The 21440-nt window shown below is 44.4% G+C and overlaps 1 pseudogene; it reads left to right on the top strand.

Annotated features, from left to right (window-relative positions):
• Positions 1 to 21440, top strand: part of LOC100432013 (olfactory receptor 7E24-like) — a 322665-nt pseudogene that overhangs the window by 193620 nt on the left and 107605 nt on the right.

The following is a 21440-nucleotide window of genomic DNA, read 5'->3' as shown; positions in this document are numbered from 1 at the left end:
AGCGGCCACTTATAGACCTCCTCCCAGGAATGCATTCCTTTCCCAGGATATTAATATTCCTTGGTAGGAAAAGAATTTAGTGGTATCTCTCCTACTTGCACGTCCATTTATAGGCTCTCTGCAAGAAGAAACAAATGGCTCTTTTTGTCTGACCCTGCAGACAGTCAGACCTTATGGTTGTCTTCCCTTGTTCCCTAAAAATCACTTTTATTCTCTTCTTTTTCAAGGTGCACTGATTTCATATTGTTGAAACACACATGTTTTACAATCAATTTGTACACTTAACACAATTATCACAGTGGTCTTGAGGTGATGTACATCCCCAGCTTCTGAATATGACAGGATTAAGAGATTAAAGACAGGCATAAGAAATTATAAAAGTATTATTTGGGAACTGATAAATGTCCATGAAATCTTCACAATTTATGTTCGTCTGCTGCGGCTCAGGCCAGTCCCTCCATTTGGGGTCCCTGACTTCCCACAACAAGAAGTAATAAGAGGTTAAGGTGGAGAAGAGCAGGGAAGTCCACTTTATAAAGGGGTCAGGAAAGAGCTCTCTGTGGAAGCATCATTTTAGCTGAGGCCTAAAGGATTGTCTAATTTGGGCACCATTTTAGCTGAGGCCTAAAGGATTGTCTAATTTGGGGAGGTGCAGAGGAAAATCATTCCAGGCTGAAGCAGCAAGTGCAAATGCCCTGTTGTGGAAAAAGGTTTGAAAGTCCAAGAAGACAGAAGGAGGCCAGAGTGGCTGAAATAGAGTAGGCCAAAGGGAGGAGATGGGAGAGGGCTGGAGACGTGGCAGGAACAGGCAGAAGACTCGGGGTCTCGATTTTATTCTATGTGCCATGGGCAGGAAAGGCAGGGATGAAACTCAATGGACACCTTAAGATCACTGAAGGTGCCAGATGGGAAATGGATTGCTGAGCATGGAGAGCAGGTGCAGAGGGCCAGCTAAGACTAGTTAGGAGGCTGCTGCTGTAGCCCAGCTGGGATAGCACTGTCCTAGGCAAAGATAATGACAGTGAAGATAGAGAGAGTGGACAAGTTGGATAAAGTTTATAATCACAGGACTTGCTGACTGGAGAAGAGGGCAAAAGCAGAGTTAGCACAACACATGAGTTATGACCACCTTGAGCAGCTCAGCAGGGGGTGGTGCCATTTACAGAACAGAGATGGCATGGACAGAGCCCATGGAGAAGGAGGAGGAAAAAGAGAGTTTGGCTTTGGGCTTCTTTTAAGACAGGGTCTCTTGCTCTGTCACCCAGGCTGGGGTGCATTGGTGCAATCATAGCCCTTTGCAGCCTCAAACTCCTGGGCTCAAGCGATCCTCCTACCTCAGCCTCCCAAGTAGCAGGCTTACAGATCCTACAGATACACATCACCATGCCTAGCTAATTTTTTTTTTTTCTTTTGTAGATAGGGAGTCTCACTGTGTTTTCCAGGCTGGCTTCAAAATCCTGGCCTCAAGTAATCCTCCCACCTCGGCCTCCCATAGCACTGGGATTACAGCCATCACCTACCACTCCAAGCCATGAGTTTGGCTTTGGATGTAACAAGGCTGAGGTGTTCATGAGTTGACAAGTGGAAAAAAGAAGAAAGAAGTTGAGTGTATAAGACTGCTGTTTGAAGGAGAAGTCTAGCCTCAAGACAAAAGTTCAGGACTCATCAGCTGAGAAATGGCACCGAAAATTATGCAAATGGATGAGTTCAGCTAGCAAACAAGTCCAGAGAGAGCAGAAAGTCCAGAGAGAGCAGCACTGGGCCATGCACCTGGCCTAATGCCAACCCCCTCCTCCCAATCCCTGTGTTATGCTGGAGAGGGTTCAGCCTCTGGTGAGTTCCACTAAACCCCCACATCTCTTTCTTCTGAGACCTTCTCTAAAATCCCCTCTTTTATACTTAGTGAAATGGGATTCTCTTTTTCCCATCCAGCTTAAGCAAAAACTTTTGACTGTGAGAAGAATGAGGATGCATTTAGTATCTGTTCTGCACGGCTAATTCCATCAAAGATTTCTCATTATTCATGCCTGGCAGTCTCATTTTCTTTTGCCTCTCAGAGCATAGTCGTAGCATTAATTAGTGACCTTTTCACCCTTCTAATACCAGCGATTTCCCCCATCTCAGTTCTCAGGAAGTTCTGTTTGCAGAATTATCTCCTGAATCCTCACCTGGGGATAGAAATTGTTCTCTGTGGCTGTGTCTTCCCCTCTAATTCTTATCAAAAAACTCAGTGATCTCTGTGCATCAAATATTAAACTCAAGCTTAACAGATCATGCTTCTGGCTTCTCTGTCTCTCTCTGGCCTGTGGGTTAACAGGTTTGCAACCTTTGCAGAGGAGACACCAAATTCCCAGGAGGCCAGAATTTCCAAGAGTGCTGGTCACTCTTGCTCTCTTTCTCCTGCTCAAAATTCAGCACTAGAGAGTGTTACACCATTTCACCTGCAGAGGAGTTCATCTGACTCTAGGGACTGCAGAGGAGGGAGACGGGCAAACTAACAGGCATTCAGAAAATGGCTACCACAATGGGGGAGAAAATGAAACTCAAAGCAAATAAGCAATGGTCAAAAAAAAAAAAATCTAGAGGGCAGCTGCAGTGGCTCACACCTGTAATCCCAGCACTTTGGGAGGCCGAGGCAGGTGGATCACTTGAGATCAGGAGTTCGAGACCAGCCTGGGCAACACAGTGAAATCACATCTCTACTAAAAATACAAAAATTAGCCAGGTGTGGTGGTGGGCACCTGTAATCTCAGCGTTTTGTGAGGCTGAGTTGGGTGGATCACCTGATGTCAGGAATTTGAGACCAGCCTGGCCAACATGGTAAAACCCTATTTCTATTTAAAAACACAAAAATTACCAGCTGTGGTGGCAGGTGCCTGCAATCCCAGCTTCTTGGGAGGCTGAGGCAGGAGAATTGCTTGAACCCAGGAGGCAGAGGTTGCAGCATGCAAAGATTGCACCACTGCAATCCAGCCTGAGAGACAGTGAGACTTTGTCTCAAAAAAAAAAAAAAAAATGTACAGATGTCCATCCAGGCTGAAGAGAATATTCCAGAGCAGGTGTTGGAACACTATGGCCCGTGGGCCAAATCAGACCTGCCTGCACATGTTTTTGTCAATAAAGTTTTATTGAAACACAGCCATGCCCATTTGCTACATACTGTCTCTGGCTGCTGGATTAGGCTCTTCTCTCATGCTATAAAGAAATACCTGAGGCTGGGTAATGTATAAAGAAAAGAGGTTGAATTGGCTCACAGTTTTGCAGGCTGTACAGGGAGCATGATGCTGACATCTGGTGAGCTGTGGAGGCCTCAGGAAACTTACAATCATGGCAGAAGGGGAAGCGGGGGCAAGAGAGTGAGGAGGGAGGTGCTACACACTCGTAAACAACCAGATCTTGCAAGAACTCACTCACTATTGCAAGGACAGGACCAAAGGGATGATGCAAAATCATTCATGAGAAATCCACCCCCATGATCCAATCTCTTGCCACCAGCCCCACCTCTAACACTGGGGATTACATTGCAACATGAGATTTGGGCGGGGACACATATTCAACCTATATCAGCTGCTTTCATGCTATGGGTGGCAGAGTTGAGTAACTACTACAAAAGACTGTATGGCCCACGAATTCTAAAATATTTACTATCTGATGCCTTCGAGAAAATGTTTGCAAACCCTGCTCTTGAAAAGGAAGGGAAGGAAGAGGAGAGGAAGAAGGCAGGAAGGAGCAGAGAGGGACACGGGGCTGTATTCAAATGTCTGTCGTTAAGAAAGAGAAATTCAATTTATTTGGCACGGCCCAAGTTATCAAAGTAGGAGCATTCCATTGAAGTTTCAGGAGAAACACTGTGCTGAATATAAAGATGACACCATCTGTAATGCCTAACCTTGTTTTTATTAACTTTGTTCTTAGACTTTCCTTTTCTTTGAATCACTTAGCCTTGTTTCTACCTGAATTGTCTTTCTTTTAGCTAAGAGAGCTAGACAGACTTTATCTTGGCTTTTTCACTGGCAGCCCCTTCCTCAAGGACTTAACTTGTGCAAGCTGACTCTTAGCACGTCTAAGAATGCAATTAACTGATAAGATACTGTGGCGAGCAATATCCGAGCAATATCCGCAGTTCCTAGGAATTCGTCCGATTGATAATGTCTAAAGCCCGCGTCTATCACTTTGTAATAGTCTTAAAGCCCTTAGACCTAGAACAGTTTACTTTCCTGTAACAATTTATCCTTTTAACTTTTTGCTTACTTTACTTCTGTAAAATTGTTTTAACTAGACCCCTTTCCCCTTTCTAAACTAAAGTATAAAAGAAAATCTAGCCCGTTCTTCGGGGCCGAGAGAACTTTAAGCGTTAGCCGTATCTTGGCTGCTGGCTAAATAAACAGACTCTTAATTTGTCTCAAAGTGAGGCATTTTCTCTAACTCGCTCAAGCACAACATTTGGAGACCGCAGCGAGAAACGCCACCAGGTGAGATCCAGGCTCACTCCGGGCTCCCCCGGAAGGATGGCCAGCTTCTGGGGGGTGCCACCTGAAAAAAAATTTTCAGGTCCCCGAAAGTTGACCGTCTTCCAGAGGAGAGCGGATCGACTACCATGTGGGTGCCCATAAAAATTCCACCTCTGAATCCTCAGCTTCTGACCCCGAGGTCAGGTAGGTCAGATTTGACTTCAGATCTAGTAAGAGAGAAGCGGCCCTGACGAGGGCGTCCCTCTTTTGACTCTGTCTGTTTCTCTAGGATGCTAGAAGGTAGAGCCCTGGTTTTCTGTCAAGCACCTCTGTGTCTCTGTCTAGGAAGGAAGTGGCCCTGACAGGGGCCCTCCCTTGACTCAGTCCACATCCCAGGATGCTGGAGGACTGAGTCCTGGTTTCTGGCAGACCGGTTTCTCTCTCTCTCTCTTTTTCTATCTCTCATCTCTCATCTTTCTCTTGTTCAAGTTTCTTGAAGAATCTCCAAGAAAGAAAAAAAAAACTGTTATAAACTCTGTGTGAATAATGAATGAATAAAGGAGGACAAGGGCTTGCGCTTGTCCTCCAGTTTGAAGCTCCATGGCGAAAGCTACAGGGTTCAAGTGGGCCCTCACCTGCGGTTCCGTGGTGACCTCATAAGGCTTAAGGCAGCATCAGGCATAGCTCGATCTGAGACGGAAGGTTATACCGGCCTGCCAATGCTAAGAGGAGCCGAAGTCCCCTCAGGGGGAGCGGCCAGGCAGGCATCTGACTGATCCCATCACAGGACCCCCTCCCCTTGTCTGTCTTAAAAAAAAAAAAAAAAGGAAGAAACTGTCATAACTGTTTACATGCCCTAAAGTCAATTGTTTGTTTATGTTTATTGTTCTGTTCAGTGTCTATTGTTCTTGTTAGTAGTTGTCAAAGTTTTGCATGTCAAGTCGTAGATATTGCCCAAGACGTCTAAGTAAAAACTTCTTCAAAGTACTTAGTGCTGATTTTTTGTCACAGGAGGTTAAATTTATCATCAGTCATTTAGGCTGGCCACCACAGTCCTGTATTTTCTGCCAGAAGCAAGTCAAGTGTTGTTACAAGAACAAGTGAGAAAAACATTTGCCTCATTAAGATTTCTAGCACCATGGAAGTTGTAAGTAGTTAGATTGTCTTACCCCACGTCCAAGTGATTAGACCTCCTCTAAACTAAACCAGTAGTAAGTTCAAAACAGCCAACCTGCAGATTTCCTTGCTCACCTTTTTTGTCATTCTGTAACTTTTCCTGTGCCCTTAATTAGAACACCGTGTAAAGAAATGTATGCCCGTACTGCTTTACTTCGTTTAGATTCTTACTTTAGATGCTTTACTTCGTTTAGATGCTTTACTTCGTTTAGATGCTTTACTTCGTTTAGATGCTTTACTTCGTTTAGATTCTGTGTTCCTCTGTGGCTACTCTTCCATCTTAAAAATCATCCGAGTAGTCCTTTTCTGCCGTATCCCTGCCCCCTACCCCACCCATCTCATTTTCTGGTGCGACAGCAAGTTCAGTGTCTCCAGGACTTGGCTCTGCTCTCACTCCGTAAACCCTTAAAAGAAAAAGCTAAATTTAAGCTATTTGCCTTTAAGTCATAAAGACACCAAAAATATTTAAAGTACAGATCTAGAAGAAGAAGAATGCCTAGATCAAACTGACCCAGAAGATCTCAGGCTGGCTCTAATCCTCCTCCCTCAATCTTAAAGCTATAGTAATGTAGCAAGTAGTAGTAGCTGTTGTAGTTTTTCTGCTCTTTCTAGTCACATTGATTCTGTTCTTTCAATGCTCCAGTCCCCCAAGAAATAAGTTTCTCTGTCCATGCTAAGTTTAATATCGATGCTCAAATTTTATTAAATTGCCTTCAAAAAAAAAAAAAAAGAAACACTTCCTCCCAGCCTTGTAAAAGTTAAAGCCCTCTCCAATGTATGCTGCAGAATTTTTCTCTCAGTTTCTGAGAGGATTATAAAGTCTGCCTTTAAAAAGGCAAGCTCCAGACACTCTGCGAAATAAAATGGCCAAAGTTTAAAGTCAAGTGGCACCCTGAAGGGTCATTGAACCTCACAGTTCTTCAAGCTGTGTGGCAGGTTGTTACTAAAACTCCTCGCCACCCTGATCAGTTTCCCTACATTGATCAATAGCTGAATTTAGTGAGGAGCCCCCTCCATGGCTCCACTCATGCGCCATTCATAATTCCACCTGCAAGGTCCTCCTAAGCCAGACCGCGTTACCGCCTCGACCCTCAGCCGGTTCGGCTCCCCCTTACTGCCTCCCTCTGAAGAGGAGGAGAGTCTCCCTCACCCAGTCCCGCCGCCTTACAACCAGCCTGCTCCCTTAAAGTGAGCCCGTGTCTCCTGGACGACGTCCCCTGTAGGCTCGCCACCCATTGCCTCTCAGTCGCGACCTTGGCAGGAAGAACTAGCCCCTCTACCACCACTGAGAGAGGCACAAGTCCCTCCAGGTGACGAGCGCTCAGCCCCCTTCTTAGTTTATGTCCTTTTTTCTACTTCTGACTTATATAATTGGAAAACCCATAATCCTCCCTTCTCTGAAAAGCCCCAGGCTTTGACCTCTCTGATAGAGTCCATACTCCGGACTCACCCGTCCACCTAAGATGATTGCCAACAGCTCCTTTTAACCCTTTTCACCTCTGAAAAGAAAGAACATATCCGAAAAGAAGCCAAAAAATACTTCCTCACATCAGCCAATAGACCAGAAGAAGAATCTAGAGACCTCCTTGAGGAGGTCTTTCCCTCTACCCGGCCTAACTGGTACCCAAATTCCTCAAGTAGAAAGAGAGCTTTAGACGATTTTCACTGGTGTCTCCTCGCAAGTATTAAAAGAGCCGCTCAGAAACCCATAAACTTGTCTAAGATGACCGAAGTTGTCCAAAGGCCCGATAAGTCACCAAGAACTTTTTTAGAGCGCCCGATAATTCACCAAGAACGTTTTTAGAGCGCCTCCAGGAGGCTTATCGGATTCACACCCCTGTTCACTCGGCAGCTCCTGAAAATAGCCGTGCTCTTAATTTAGCATTTGTGGCTCAGGCAGCCCCGGATATTAAAAAGAAACTCCAAAAACTAGAAAAATTTGCTAGAATAAATATCAGTCAGCTTTTAGAAATAGCCCAAAAAGCTTTTGACAGTCAAAAGTTTAAAAAACAAAAAGCAAGGCACAGGCAGCTGAAAAGGCCGCTGATAAAGCATTCAAAAGACAAACAAAAATCTTAGTGGCGGCTATCTAAGAAGTGCAGAATGAAATAGCCCGTTAATTTAGCATTAACTGAAGCCCCTGCTTTAGCCCTCCCTAATAGCTCCATAAAAGCCAAGGAGTTGCTAAAGAGGTGCTTACTCAGACTCTAAGACCCTAAAGACACGCAGTGGCCTATTTATCTAAGAGGCTAGATCCTGTGGCCTCTAGATGGCCAAGTTGTCTGTGAGCCGTAGCGACTACAGCAAGCCTAGTCCAAGAAGATGATAAGTTAACTCTAAGCCAAAATTTAACCCTTACAGCTCCTCATGCCGTAAAGACCTTACTACGAAGTGCTTCTGGCAAATAGATGTCAAATGCTCCCATCTTGCAGTATCAGAGTTTACTGTTAGATCAGCCTCGTTTGACTTTCTCTCCCACAAAGTGTTTTAATCCAGCTACACTACTTCTTGACTCAGACTCCACTATTCCTGTTCATGACCGTCAAGAACTGTTAGAAACTATCGAAACTGGCCGATCTGATCTTCAAGATGTGCCCCTAGAAAAGGCAGATGCCACCGTGTTCACAGACAGTAGCAGCTTCCTCAAGCAAGAAGAATGAAAAGCCAGTGCAGCTGTTACCACAGAGACAGATGTGTTGTAAGCTCAAGCTTTCCCAGCGAACACCTCAGTACAAAAGTCTGAATTGATCGCCCTCACTCAGGCTCTCCGATAAACTAAGAATAAATGTATTAACATTTACACTGACAGCAAGTACACCTTTGCTACTGTGCATGTACATAAAGCCATCTACCAGGAAAGCAGGCTACTCACCTCAGCAGGTAGCTGTGATCCACTGTAAAGGACACCAAAAAGAAAACACGGCCATTGCCCATAATAACCAGAAAGCTGATTCAGCAGCTCAGGTCACAGCACGACTTTCAGTCACGCCTCTAAACTTGCTGCCCACGTCTCCTTTCCACAGCCAGATCTGCCTGACAATCCAATATACTCAACAACAACAAAAAAAACTGGCTTCAGATCTCAGAGCTAATAAAAATCAGAAAAGTTAGTAGATTCTTCCTGACTCTAGAATCTTCAAACCCTGAACTCTTAAAGAAACTTTAATCAGTCACCTACAGTCTACCACCCATTTAGGAAGAGCAAAGCTACCTCAGCTCCTCTGGAGCCATTTTAAGATCCCCCATCTTCAAAGCCTAACACATTAAGCAGCTCTCAAGTGCACAGCCTGCGCCCAGGTAAATGCCAAACAAAGTCCTAAACCCATCCAGGCCGCTGTCTCTGAAAAAACTCGCCAAGAAAAAGTAAGAAATTGACTTTACAGAAGTAAAACCACACCAGGCTAAGTACAAATACCTTCTAGTACTAGTAGACACCTTCTCCAGATAGACTAAGGCATTTGCTACCAAAAACCAAACCACCAACACAGTAGTTAAGTTTTTATTCAATGAAATCATCCCTCAATATGGGCTGCCTGCTGCCATAAAGTCTGATAATAGAACAGCGTTCACCTCACCTGTAGCTCAGTCAGTCAGTAAGGCGTTAAACATTCAATAGAAGCTCCATTGTGCCTATCAACCCCAGAGCTCCAGGCAAGTAGAACGCATGAACCACACCGTAAAAAACACCCTTAAAAAATTAATCTTAAAAACCAGTGTAAATTAAGTAAGTCTCCTTCCTTTAGCTCTACTTAAAGTAAGGTACACCCCTTACCAGGCTTAGTTCTCACTTTTTGAAATCATGTATAAGAAGGCGCCACCTATCTTGCCTAAGCTAAGAGATGCCAAATTAGCAGAAATATCACAAACTAATTTATTACAGTACCTATAGTCTCTCCAACAGGTACAAGAGATCATCCTGCCACTTGTTCAAGGAGCCCATCCCAATCCAATTCCTGAACAAAGTCCTGCCATTCATTCCAGCCAGGAGACCTAGTGTTTGTTAAAAAGTTCCAAAAAGACTCACTCCTGCTTAGAAAAGACCTCACACCGTCATGCTCACGACGCCAACGGCTCTGAAAGTAGATGGTATTCCTGCTCAGATTCATCACTCCCACATCAAAAAGGACAACAGAGCCCAGCTAAAAACATAAGTCCCCAGGCCTAAGTCAGGCCCCTTAAAACTGCGCCTAAGACAGGTGAAGCCATTAGATTCTTTTTATCTACCTCACTGATTTGTTTTTGTCCGTTACATCCTCTGTGCCTTCCTACTCCTTTCTCCTCACCTCTTTCACAACAGGACGTGTATTTGCAAACACCACCTAGAAGGCCAGTACCTCCAAGGAAGTCTCCTTTGCAGTTGATTTATGTGTACTGTTCCCAAATCCAGCCCGCACCCACGAAAAGCAACACAATCTGCCAGTCGCAGGTGCAGGAAGTGTCAACTTTGCAGCAAGATTCAGACACTAAAAGAGCCAAACTAAGTGTGGAAGCTCCAAAAGTGCAGAAAAAAGACTCCAAAATATTGACTTTTACCTCTGTCCAAGAAATCACCCTGACGCTAGCTGTCAAGATACTTTTCAGTTTTTCTGCCCTGATTAGACATGTGTAACTTTAGCCACCTACTCTAAAAGATCAACCAGATCTTCAACTCTTTCCATAAGTCATGCTTCTCATCCTAAATTATGTACTAGAAAAAATTGTAATCCTCTTACTATAACCGTCCATGACCTTAATTCAACTCAATAGTATCATGGCATGCCATGAAGATTAAGATTTTATATCCCAGGATTTAATGTTAAGACTATGTTCATCATCCAAAAAAACGCTAGTCTCGTAAAGCCCACCCAAGGCAATCAGGCCTTTAACTGATCTAAGTAACCCTATGTTCCAGAAACACCCTGACAAAGTTGATTTAACTCTTCCTCCACCATTCTTAGTCATAAAAGATACACTCCAAAAAGTGCAAGAAAATCTAGATAAGCGCCAATAAGAACAAGAAAATAACATCCCCTAGTATCAAAGCATGTTCAACTAGAACCCACAGCTAACTACTCTAATTACTAAGTTAGCTGGACCCCCTCCCCATCCTACTAATAAGTCTAATTTTGGGGACTTGTATATTAAATTAGGTTCCTAATTTTTTAAAACAACGCTTAGCTTCTGTCAAACTTATGTATCTTAAGACTCAATATAACCCCGTTTTTATAACTGAAGAATCAACGATTTCATTGCTCAAAAACACAACTGAGGAATGTAATGCCCAACCTTGTTTTTACTAACCCTGTCCTTAGACTCTCCCTTTCTTTTAATCACCTAGCCTTGTTTCCACCTGAATTGACTCTCCCTTAGCTAACAGAGCCAGACAGACTCCATCTTGGCTCTTTCACTGGCAGCCCCTTCCTCAAGGACTTAACTTGTGCAAGCTGACTCCCAGCACATCCAAGAATGCAATTAACTGATAAGATACTGTGGCGAGCAATATCCACAGTTCCCAGGAATTCATCCGATTGATAACGCCCAAAGCCCCGCGTCTATCACCTTGTAATAGTCTTAAAGCCTCTAGACCTAGAACTGTTTACTTCCCTGTAACAATTTATCCTTTTAACTTTTTTGCCTACTTTACTTCTGTAAAATTATTTTAACTAGATCCCCCTCCCCTTTCTAAACTAAAGTATAAAAGAAAATCTAGCCCCTTCTACGTTAGCCGTTTCTTAGCCACCGACTAAATAAACAGACTCTTAATTTGTCTCAAAGTGTAGCGTTTTCTCTAACTTGCTCAAGTACAACACTTCCACCAGGCGTGTAATCTACTCTAAAACGCTGTCCTGGGGTAGTGAAGATGATGTTGCTGGAAATATCTTTAAATGGCATGTGGATGAGTTTCCCCAGAGGCATACATGTTGAGCTAAATACTTTGCAGATGAAGGGTACAAGTTGAAAGGCTTTCGAACGGCAGAGTGAGGTTCCTCAGAAGGCTGTTGCTACAGAAAGCCAGGAGGAGAAATTACATGGCCAGGTAGAGGGGCATGACCATTGGATAAGGGTTTTTTGTTTGTTTTTGAGATGGAGTTTTGCTCTTGTTGCCCAGGCTGGAGTGCAATGGCATGATCTCAGCTCACCGCAACCTATGCCTCCCAGGTTCAAGCGATTCTCCTGCCTCAGCCTCCCTAGTAGCTGGGATTACAGGCATGTGCCACCACGCCCCACTAATTTTGTATTTTTAGTAGAGACGGGGTTTCTCCATGTTGATCAGAATGGTCTTGAACTCGCGACCTCAGGTGATCTGCCCGCCTTGTCCTCCCAAAGTGCTGGGATTACAGGCGTGAGCCACCGCGCCCAGCCTGGATGAGGGTCTTTAGCAAAGACGGAAGTTTTGGTAGCTTGCAGTTCAATCTCTTCATTTATGTCCTCCTGAAATCTTCAGTAATAGCACATTTTGTCAACGCTTCTGGAGTCGTACTTAGGGGGACTTAAAGGAGATGTGATGTGGCAGCCTTTGACTCAAGGGAGTATCATATTAGCTCAAAGAGATCTGGGTACATGCCAGTTGAACCAACTCTTCTGAGGATGTGATAGATCCTGAGAGGCCACTCTGATCCTGCCAACCTTGAGGCCAGATGAGTCTTTGAGAAACATGGTTTGGCTTAACACCAGCACTTAGTCTAACACCCACCATGAATCTTGCTGAAGTGAAGCTATACAAATACCTTTTCAAAAGATTTTTTTCATTCCAGATCCTTCTGAGAAATTCCTAAGGCTCAATGCTGTGTGGAAGTTTCTAAGAAAGAAAATAGTTTCCGATCTTTGGGATTCCCCTGAGATGGTCCAATCTGCAAAAAGTTCATCGCCCTTTCCATCAAGGACACTGAGAACAAGAGTCTTATCCAGATTGGATCCTTGGAATTGAGAAGCTTCAGCAGGTGGGAAATGCACCCTCCACAGGCTCACACCCGTGTGGGCTATTTCAGTTACCTATTGCACCTAAAATTAGAAACTTTAAACCACCACAAGTCATTATTGCTCATGACCCTGTGAGTTGCATGGGGACTTCCTGGCTGGTTTAACCTGGCCTCATTTGTGTGGTTACCTGCAGCTGGACGGCCAGCTGGGTGGAACATCCAGGACAGCCTCAGGCATGTTCCTGGCAGTTGGTGCTGGCTGTCAGCCGGGGAACCTTGTTTTCCTCCATGTGGCCCCTCGCCCTCCAGAGCCCCTCTCCAAATGGCCCTTTAAGCAGGATAGCCAAGGCTTGCTTGGTACCAGCATCAAAGAGGACAAAAATATGGAAACTACGAGAGGGCTCTCAAGGCCTAAGACTATATGCACCCCAAAAATCTGAGGTCTCAGTTAATTCAGAAAGTTTATTTTGCCAAGTTTGAGGACGCACGCCTGTGATACAGCCTCAGGAGGTCCTGACAACATGTGCCTAAGGTGGTAGGGACACAGCTTGGTTTGATACATTTTAGAGAGACATGAGACATCAATCAATATGTGAAAGATGTACATTGGTCCAGTCTGGAAAGGTGGGAAAACGCCAGGTGAAGGTGAGACAACTGGAAGCGGAGAGGGTGCTTCCAGGTCATAGGTAGTTAAGAGACAAATGGTTGCATTCTTTTGAGTTCCTGATTAGCCTCTCCAAATGAGGCAATTAGATACACATTTATCTCAGTGAGCAAAGGGGTGACTTTGAATAGAATGGGAGGCAGGTTTGCCCTAAGCAGTTCCCAGCTTGACATTTCTCTTTAGCTTAGTAACTTTTTTTTTGAGGGGTGGGGGAAAGAGTCTGGTTCTGTTGTCCAGGCTGGAGTGCAGTGGTGCGACCTCGGCTCACTACAACCTCTGCCTCCCGGGTTCAAGCAATTCTCCTGCCTCAACCTCCCGAGTAGCTGGATTACAGACATGTACCTCCCACGCCAGGCTAATTTTTGCATTTTTAGTAGAGATGGGGTTTCTCCGTGTTTGCCAGGCTGGTCTTCAGCTCCTGACCTCAAATGATCTACCCGCCTCGGCCTTCCAAAGTGCTGGGATTACAGGTGTAAGCCACCACGCCCGGCCAGTTTGATTTTTTTATTGTGGTAAAATACATACAAAATCTATTATTTTAGCCATTTTCAAAGGAAAACTTCAGTAGTGTTAAGTGCATCCACCACGTTGTACAGCCATGTCCCCCATCCATCTCCAGAATGCTTTCATCCTGTCCTGCAAACATGCAGCACCTTGCTACACTCCGGGTTGTTTGTCCCACAACAGAGCTGGGCTGAATTATTAATGTGGACTTTGTTCAACAATCGACTAAAGAGGGAGAAGCCCATGAACACTGTGAGGAATGCATGACAGGTGCTGGTGGGATGACAGGGTTCGGGGCCCTCCAGCTGCTGCTGCTGCTGCCGCCTGTCCTGCTGGGTGGCCACCCCGTCCCAGGGAGGAAGAGCACTCACAACTGCTGCTGATCTCCTTCCAGGGCTTCCGCTGGGACTAGGATCAGGATGTGCACCTCCCCAACCTGGACTGTCTGGCCGGGGAGGGCGTCAAGGCCAAGTACCTCATGCCACCCTTTCTCACGATGACCTCCCCGTCCCACTTCACTGCCATCCTGGGTAAGCGCCACTCTGCCCATTTCACCCGATGCCCATCAAAGACCCAGCACCCGTCATTCCCCAGAATAAGAAGCAAAAGCTTGGTCAGCTCTACGGAGGCTGAGGCGGCTCTGGGGTCTCACTCTGTTGCCCAGGCTGTAGCTCAATGACATAGTCACAGCTCAGTGGAGCCTCAAATTCCTGGTCTCAAGCAGTCCTGCCTACCTCAGCCTCCCCAGTAGCTGGGGATACAGACAAGACACCGTGCCTAATTTTCTCATTTTTTTTAGAGATTGGGGCAGGGGGTGTCTCACTATGTTTCCTAGGCTGGTTTTGAACCCTGGCCTCAAGTGATCAACCCGCCTCAGCCTCCCAAAGTGCTGAGATTAGAGACATGAGCTACCGAGCCTGGCCTGATCATTTTTAAAAAAGTAAATAAGGCCGGGCATGGTGGCTCACCCCTGCAATCCCAGCACTTTGGAAGGCTGAGATGGGTGGATCACCTGAGGTCAGGAGTTCAAGACCAGCCTCGCCAACATGGTGAAACGTCGTCTCTCCTAAAAATACAAAAATAAGCCAGGCGTGGTGGCAGACGCCTGTAACCCCAACTACTCGGGAGTCTGATACAGGAGAATCACTTGAACCCAGGAGGTGGAAGTTGAAGTGAGCTGAGATCAAGTGCCATTGCGCTCCAGTTTGGGCAACAGAGCAAGATTTTGTCTCCAAAAAAAAAATAAAAGTAATAAAAATAAAAAGGTAAATAATTAAAATCACTTTTAGAGAATTGTATAAAAATAATAAAACACTAACATTTACAGAGCTCAGTTAGATGAGGTGACTCATACCCTCTAATGGTGTCCTGGTTCTCTTACATGAGAATTCAAATGTCTTTCTCTGGCCCAGAAGATCCCACGCAGCCTGGCCCCGGCCCATCTTCTGCCAGCCTCTCTCATCTCTCTCCCTCTCCTTCACTTCCCTCTAGATCACAAAGGCCTTTTGCCTATGCCTTCTTCCCTGCTCTCTCCAGCCCCAGGGCCTTGGCCTGTGCTATTCTAGTCCCTCCAGCTCACCAGGAGCATGCAGTCCAGTCGGGGAGGCAAACACCAGACACCCTAACAGGCACATACATCCCATGACAACTCGGGAGGCACCAAGGAGGACAATGAGTTTTCCAGGCACAGACTACAGGGGTAAACTGGCTTCAAACTAGGGAGGGAGAAAGGGGCTCTCTGAGCATGGGGCAGCTGAGCTGAAAGATATCTCAGGGGACCAGAGCAAGGAAAAGTGTTCCAGGCAGAGGGAACAGCATGTGTGAGGTCTCTGAGACAAAGACCTGGTCATTTCAGAATCCCAGTGGCCACTAAAATAGACGGGTTCTGACCTAAAAAGGAGGGAGAGGAGGCTGCTGGAAAGCAAAGGACTCTGTGTAAGAATCATAATAGCAGGGGTGAAGCCAAGATTGCCAAATAGGAACAGCTCCAGTCTACAGCTCCCAGCATGAGCGACGCAGAAGACGGGTGATTTCTGCATTTCCAACTGAGGTACTGGGTTCATCTCACTGGGGAGTGTCAGAAAGTGGGTGAAGGACAGTGGGTGCAGTGCACCAAGCATGAGCCCAAGCAGGGCAAGTCATTGCCTCACCTGGGAAGTGCAAGGGGTCAGAGAATTCCCTTTCTTAGTCAAAGAAAGGGGTGACAGACGGCACCTGGAAAATCGGGTCACTCCCACCCTAATACTGCACTTTTCCAATGGTCTTAGCAAACGACACAACAGGAGATTATATCCCGTGCCTGGCTCAGAGGGTCCTACGCCCACAGAGCCTCACTCATTGCTAGCACAGCAGTCTGAGATCAAACTGCAAGGTGGCAGCAAGGCTGCGGGAGGGGCGCCCACAATTGCCTAGTCTTCAGTAGGTAAACATAGCAGCTGGGAAGCTCGAACTGGGTGGAGCCCATCGCAGCTCAAGGAGGCCTGCCTGCCTCTGTACACTCCACCTCTGGGGGCATGGCATTGCCAAACCAAAGGCAGCAGAATCCTCTGCAGACTTCAATGTCCCTGTCTGACAGCTTTGAAGAGATTAGTGGTTCTCCCAGCACACAGCTGGAGATCTAAGAATGGACAGACTGCCTCCTCAAGTGGGTCCCTGACCCCCGAGTAGCCTAACTGGGAGGCACCCCCCAGTAGGGGGAGACTGACACCTCACATGGCCAGGTAATCCTCTGAGACCAAACTTCCAAAGGAACGATCAGGCAGCAACATTTGCCGCTCACCAATATCCGCTGTTCTGCAGCCTCTGCTGCTGATACCCAGGCAAACAGAGTCTGGAGTGGTGGACCTCTAGCAAACTCCAACAGACCTGCAGCTGAGGGTCCTCACTGTTAGAAGGAAAACTAACAAACAGAAAGGACATCAACACCAAAACCCCGTCTGTACATCACCATCATCAAAGACCAAAGGTAGATAAAATCGCAAAGATGGGGAAAAAATGGAGCAGAAAAACTGGAAGCTCTAAAAATCAGAGTGCCTCTCTTCCTCCAAAGGAATGCAGCTCCTCACCAGCAATGGAGCAAAGCTGGACAGCGAATGACTTTGACGAGTTGAGAGAAGAAGGCTTCAGACCATCAAACTATTCCGAGCTAAAGGAGGAAGATCAAACCCATGGCAAAGAAGTTAAAAACCTGAAAAAAATTAGACGAATGGCTAACTAGAATAACCAATGCAGAGAAGTCCTTAAAGGACCTGATAGAGCTGAAAACCAAGACACAAGAACTATGTGATGAATGCACAAGCCTCAGTAGCCGATTTGAACAACTGGAAGAAAGGGTATCAGTGATGGAAGATGAAATGAATGAAATGAAGCGAGAAGAGAAGTTTAGAGAAAAAAATAAAAAGAACAAAGACCCAAGAAATATGGGACTATGTGAAAAGACCAAATCTACGTCTGATTGGTGTACCTGAAGGTGACGGGGAGAATGGAACCAAGTTAGAAAACACTGCAGGATATTATGCAGGAGAACTTCCCCAATCGAGCAAGGCAGGCCAACATTCAGATTCAAGAAATACAGAGAACACCACAAAGATACTCCTCGAGAAGAGCAACTCCAAGACACATAATTGTCAGTTAAAATGAAGGAAAAAATGTTTAGGGCAGCCAGAGAGAAAGGTCGGGTTACCAACAAAGGGAAGCCCATCAGACTAACAGCTGATCTCTCAGCAGAAACTCTACAAGCCAGAAGAGAGTGGCGACCGATATTCAACATTCTTAAAGAAAAGAATTTTCAACCCAGAATCTCATATCCAGCCAAACTAAGCTTCATAATGGAAGGAGAAATAAAATACTTAACAGACAAGCAAATGCCGAGAGATTTTGTCACCACCAGGCCTGCCCTACAAGAGCTCCTGAAGGAAGCACTAAACATGGAAAGGAACAACTGGTACCAGCCACTGCAAAAACATGACAAATTGTAAAGACCATCGAGGCTTGGAAGAAACTGCATCAACTAACGAGCAAAACAACCAGCTAACATCATAAGGACAGGATCAAATTCACACATAACAATATTAACCTTAAATGTCAATGGGCTAAATTCTCTGATTAAAAGACACAGACTGGCAAACTGGATAAAGAGTCAAGACCCATCAATGTCCTCTATTCAGGAAACCCATCTCATGTGCAGAGACACACATAGGCTCCAAATAAAGGGATGGAGGAAGATCTACCAAGCAAATGGAAAACAAAAAAAGGCAGGTGTTGCAGTCCTAGTCTCTGATAAAACAGACTTTAAACCAATAAGGAACAAAAGAGACAAAGAAGGCCATTACGTAATGGTAAAGGGATCAATTCAACAAGAAGAGCTAACTATCCTAAATATATACGCACCCAATACGGGAGCACCCAGAATCATAAAGCAAGTCCTTAGAGACCTACAAAGAGACTTAGACTCCCACACAATAATAATGGGAGATTTTAACACCCTACTGTCAAAATTAGACAGATCAATGAGACAGAAAGTTAACAAGGATATCCAGGGATTGAACTCAACTCTTCACCAAGCAGACCTAATAGACATCTACAGAACTCTCCACCCCCAATCAACAGAATATACATTCTTCTCAGCACCACACCACACTTATTCCAAAATTGACCACATATTTGGAAATGAAGCACTCCTCAGCAAATGTAAAACAACGGAAATTATAACAAACTGTCTCTCAGACCACAGCGCAATCAAACTAGAACTCAGGATTCAGAAACTCACTCAAAACCACACAACTACATGGAAACTGAACAACCAGCTCCTGAATGACTACTGGGTACATAACGAAATGAAGGCAGAAATAAAGTTCTTTGAAACCAATGAGAACAAAGACACAACATACCAGAATCTCTGGGACACATTCAAAGCAGTGTGTAGAGGGAAATTTATAGCACTAAATGCCCACAAGAGAAAGCAGGAAATATCTAAAATTGACACCCTAACATCACAATTAAAAGAACTAGAGAAGCAAAGAGCAAACACATTCAAAAGCTGGCAGAAGGCAAGAAATAACTAAGATCTGAGCAGAACTGAAGGAAATAGAGACACAAAAAACCCTTCAAAAAATCAATGAATCCAGGAGCTGGTTTTTTGAAAAGATCAACAAAATTGATATACCGCTAGCAAGACTAATAAAGAAGAAAAGAGACAAGAATCAAACAGACACAATAAAAAATGACAAAGGGGATATCACCACCAATCCCACAGAAATACAAACTACCATCAGAGAGTACTATAAACACCTCTACGCAAATGAACTCGAAAATCTAGAAGAAATGGATAAATTCCTTGACACATACACCCTCCCAAGACTAAACCAGGAAGAAGTTGAATCTCTGAATAGACCAATAACAGGCTCTGAAATTAAGGCAATAATTAATAGCTTGCCAGCCAAAAAAAGTCCAGGCCAGATGGATTCACAGCCGAATTCTACCAGAGGTACAAGGAGGAGCTCGTATCATTCCTTCTGAAACCATTCCAAACAATAGAAAAAGAGGGAATCCTCCCTAACTCATTTTATGAGGCCAGCATCATCCTGATACCAAAGCCTGGCAGAGACAAAACAAAAAAGGAGAATTTTAGACCAATATCCCTGATGAAAATTGATGCAAAAATCCTCAATAAAATACCGGCAAACTGAATCCAGCAGCACATCAAAAAGCTTATCCACCATGATCAAGTACGCTTCATCCCTGGGATGCAAGGCTGGTTCAACATACACAAATCAATAAACATAATCCAGCATATAAACAGAACCACTGACAAAAACCATATGATTATCTCATTAGATCCAGAAAAGGCCTGTGACAAAATTCAACAATGCTTCATGCTAAAAACTCTCAATAAATTAGGTATTGATGGGACGTATCTCAAAATAATAAGAGCTAACTATGACAAACACACAGCCAATATCATGCTGAATGGGCAAAAACTGGAAGCATTCCCTTTCAAAACTGGCAAAAGACAGGGATGCCCTCTCTCACCACTCCTATTCAACATAGTGTTGGAAGTTCTGGCGAGGGCACTCAGGCAGGAGAAGGAAATAAATGGCATTCAATTAGGAAAGGAGGAAGTCAAATTGTCCCTGTTTGCAGATGACATGATTGTATATCTAGAAAACCCCATCATCTCAGCCCAAAATCTCCTTAAGCTGATAGGCAACTTCAGCAAAGTCTCGGGATACAAAATCAATGTGCAAAAATCACAAGCATTCTAATACACCAATAACAGACAAACAGAGAGCCAAATCATGAGTGAACTCCCATTCACAATTGCTTCAAAGAGAATAAAATACCTAGGAATCCAACTTACAAGGAACGTGAAGGACCTCTTCAAGGAGAACTGTAAACCACTGCTCAATGAAATAAGAGGATACAAACAAACGGAAGAACATTCCATGCTCATTGGTAGGAAGAATCAATATCGTGAAAATGGCCATACGGCAGAAGGTAATTTATAGATTCAATGCCATCCCCATCAAGTTACCAATGACTTTCTTCACAGAATTGGAAAAAACTACTTTAAAGTTCATATGCAACCAAAAAAGAGCCCACATTGTGAAGTCAATCCTAAGCCAAAAGAACAAAGCTGGAGGCATCACACTACCTGACTTCAAACTATACTACAAGTCTACAGTAACCAAAATAGCATGGTACTGGTACCAAAACAGAGATATAGACCAATGGAACAGAATAGAGCCCTCAGAAATAATGCCACATATCTACAACTATCTGATCTTTGACAAACCTGAGAAAAACAAGCAACGGGGAAAGGATTCCCTATTTAATAAATGGTGCTGGGAAAACTGGCTAGCCATATGTAGAAAGCTGAAACTGGATCCCTTCCTTACACCTTATACAAAAATTAATTCAAGATGGATTAAAGACTTACATGTTAGACCTGAGACCATAAAAACCCTAGAAGAGAACCAAGGCAATACCATTCAGGACATCGGCATGGGCAAGGACTTCATGTCTAAAACACCAAAAGCAATGGCAACAGAAGCCAAAATTGACAAATGGGATCTAATTAAACTCAAGAGCTTCTGCACAGCAAAAGAAACTACCATCAGATTGAACAGGTAACCTACAGAATTGGAGAAAATTTTTCCAATCTACTCGTCTGACAAAGGGCTAATATCCAGAATCTACAATGAACACAAACAAATTTACAAGAAAAAAACAAACCTATCAACAAGTGGGCGAAGGATATGAACAGACACTTCTCAAAAGAAGACATTTATGCAGCCAAAAGACACATGAAAAAATGCTCATCATCACTGGCCATCAGAGAAATGCAAATCAAAATCACAGTGAGATACCATCTCACACCAGTTAGAAAGACGATCGTTAACAAGTCAGGAAACAACAGGTGCTGGAGAGGATGTGGAGAAATAGGAACACTTTTACACTGTTGTTGGGACCGTAAACTAGTTCAACCATTGTGGAAGTCACTGTGGCAATTCCTCAGGGATCTAGAACTAGAAACACCATTTGACCCAGCCATCCCATTACTGGGTATATACCCAAAGGATTACAAATCATGCTGCTATAAAGACACATGCACACGTATGTTTATTGCAGCACTATTCACAATAGCAAAGACTTGGAACCAACCCAAATGTCCAACAATGATAGACTGGATCAACAAAATTTGGCACATATACACCACAGAATACTAGGCAGCCATAAGAAATGATG

The sequence above is a fragment of the Pongo abelii genome, chromosome 18 (genome assembly GCF_028885655.2).
Source record: "Pongo abelii isolate AG06213 chromosome 18, NHGRI_mPonAbe1-v2.0_pri, whole genome shotgun sequence".
In the NCBI taxonomy this organism is placed as follows: Eukaryota; Metazoa; Chordata; class Mammalia; order Primates; family Hominidae; genus Pongo; species Pongo abelii.
This window is presented reverse-complemented; position numbering and strand designations above follow the sequence as displayed.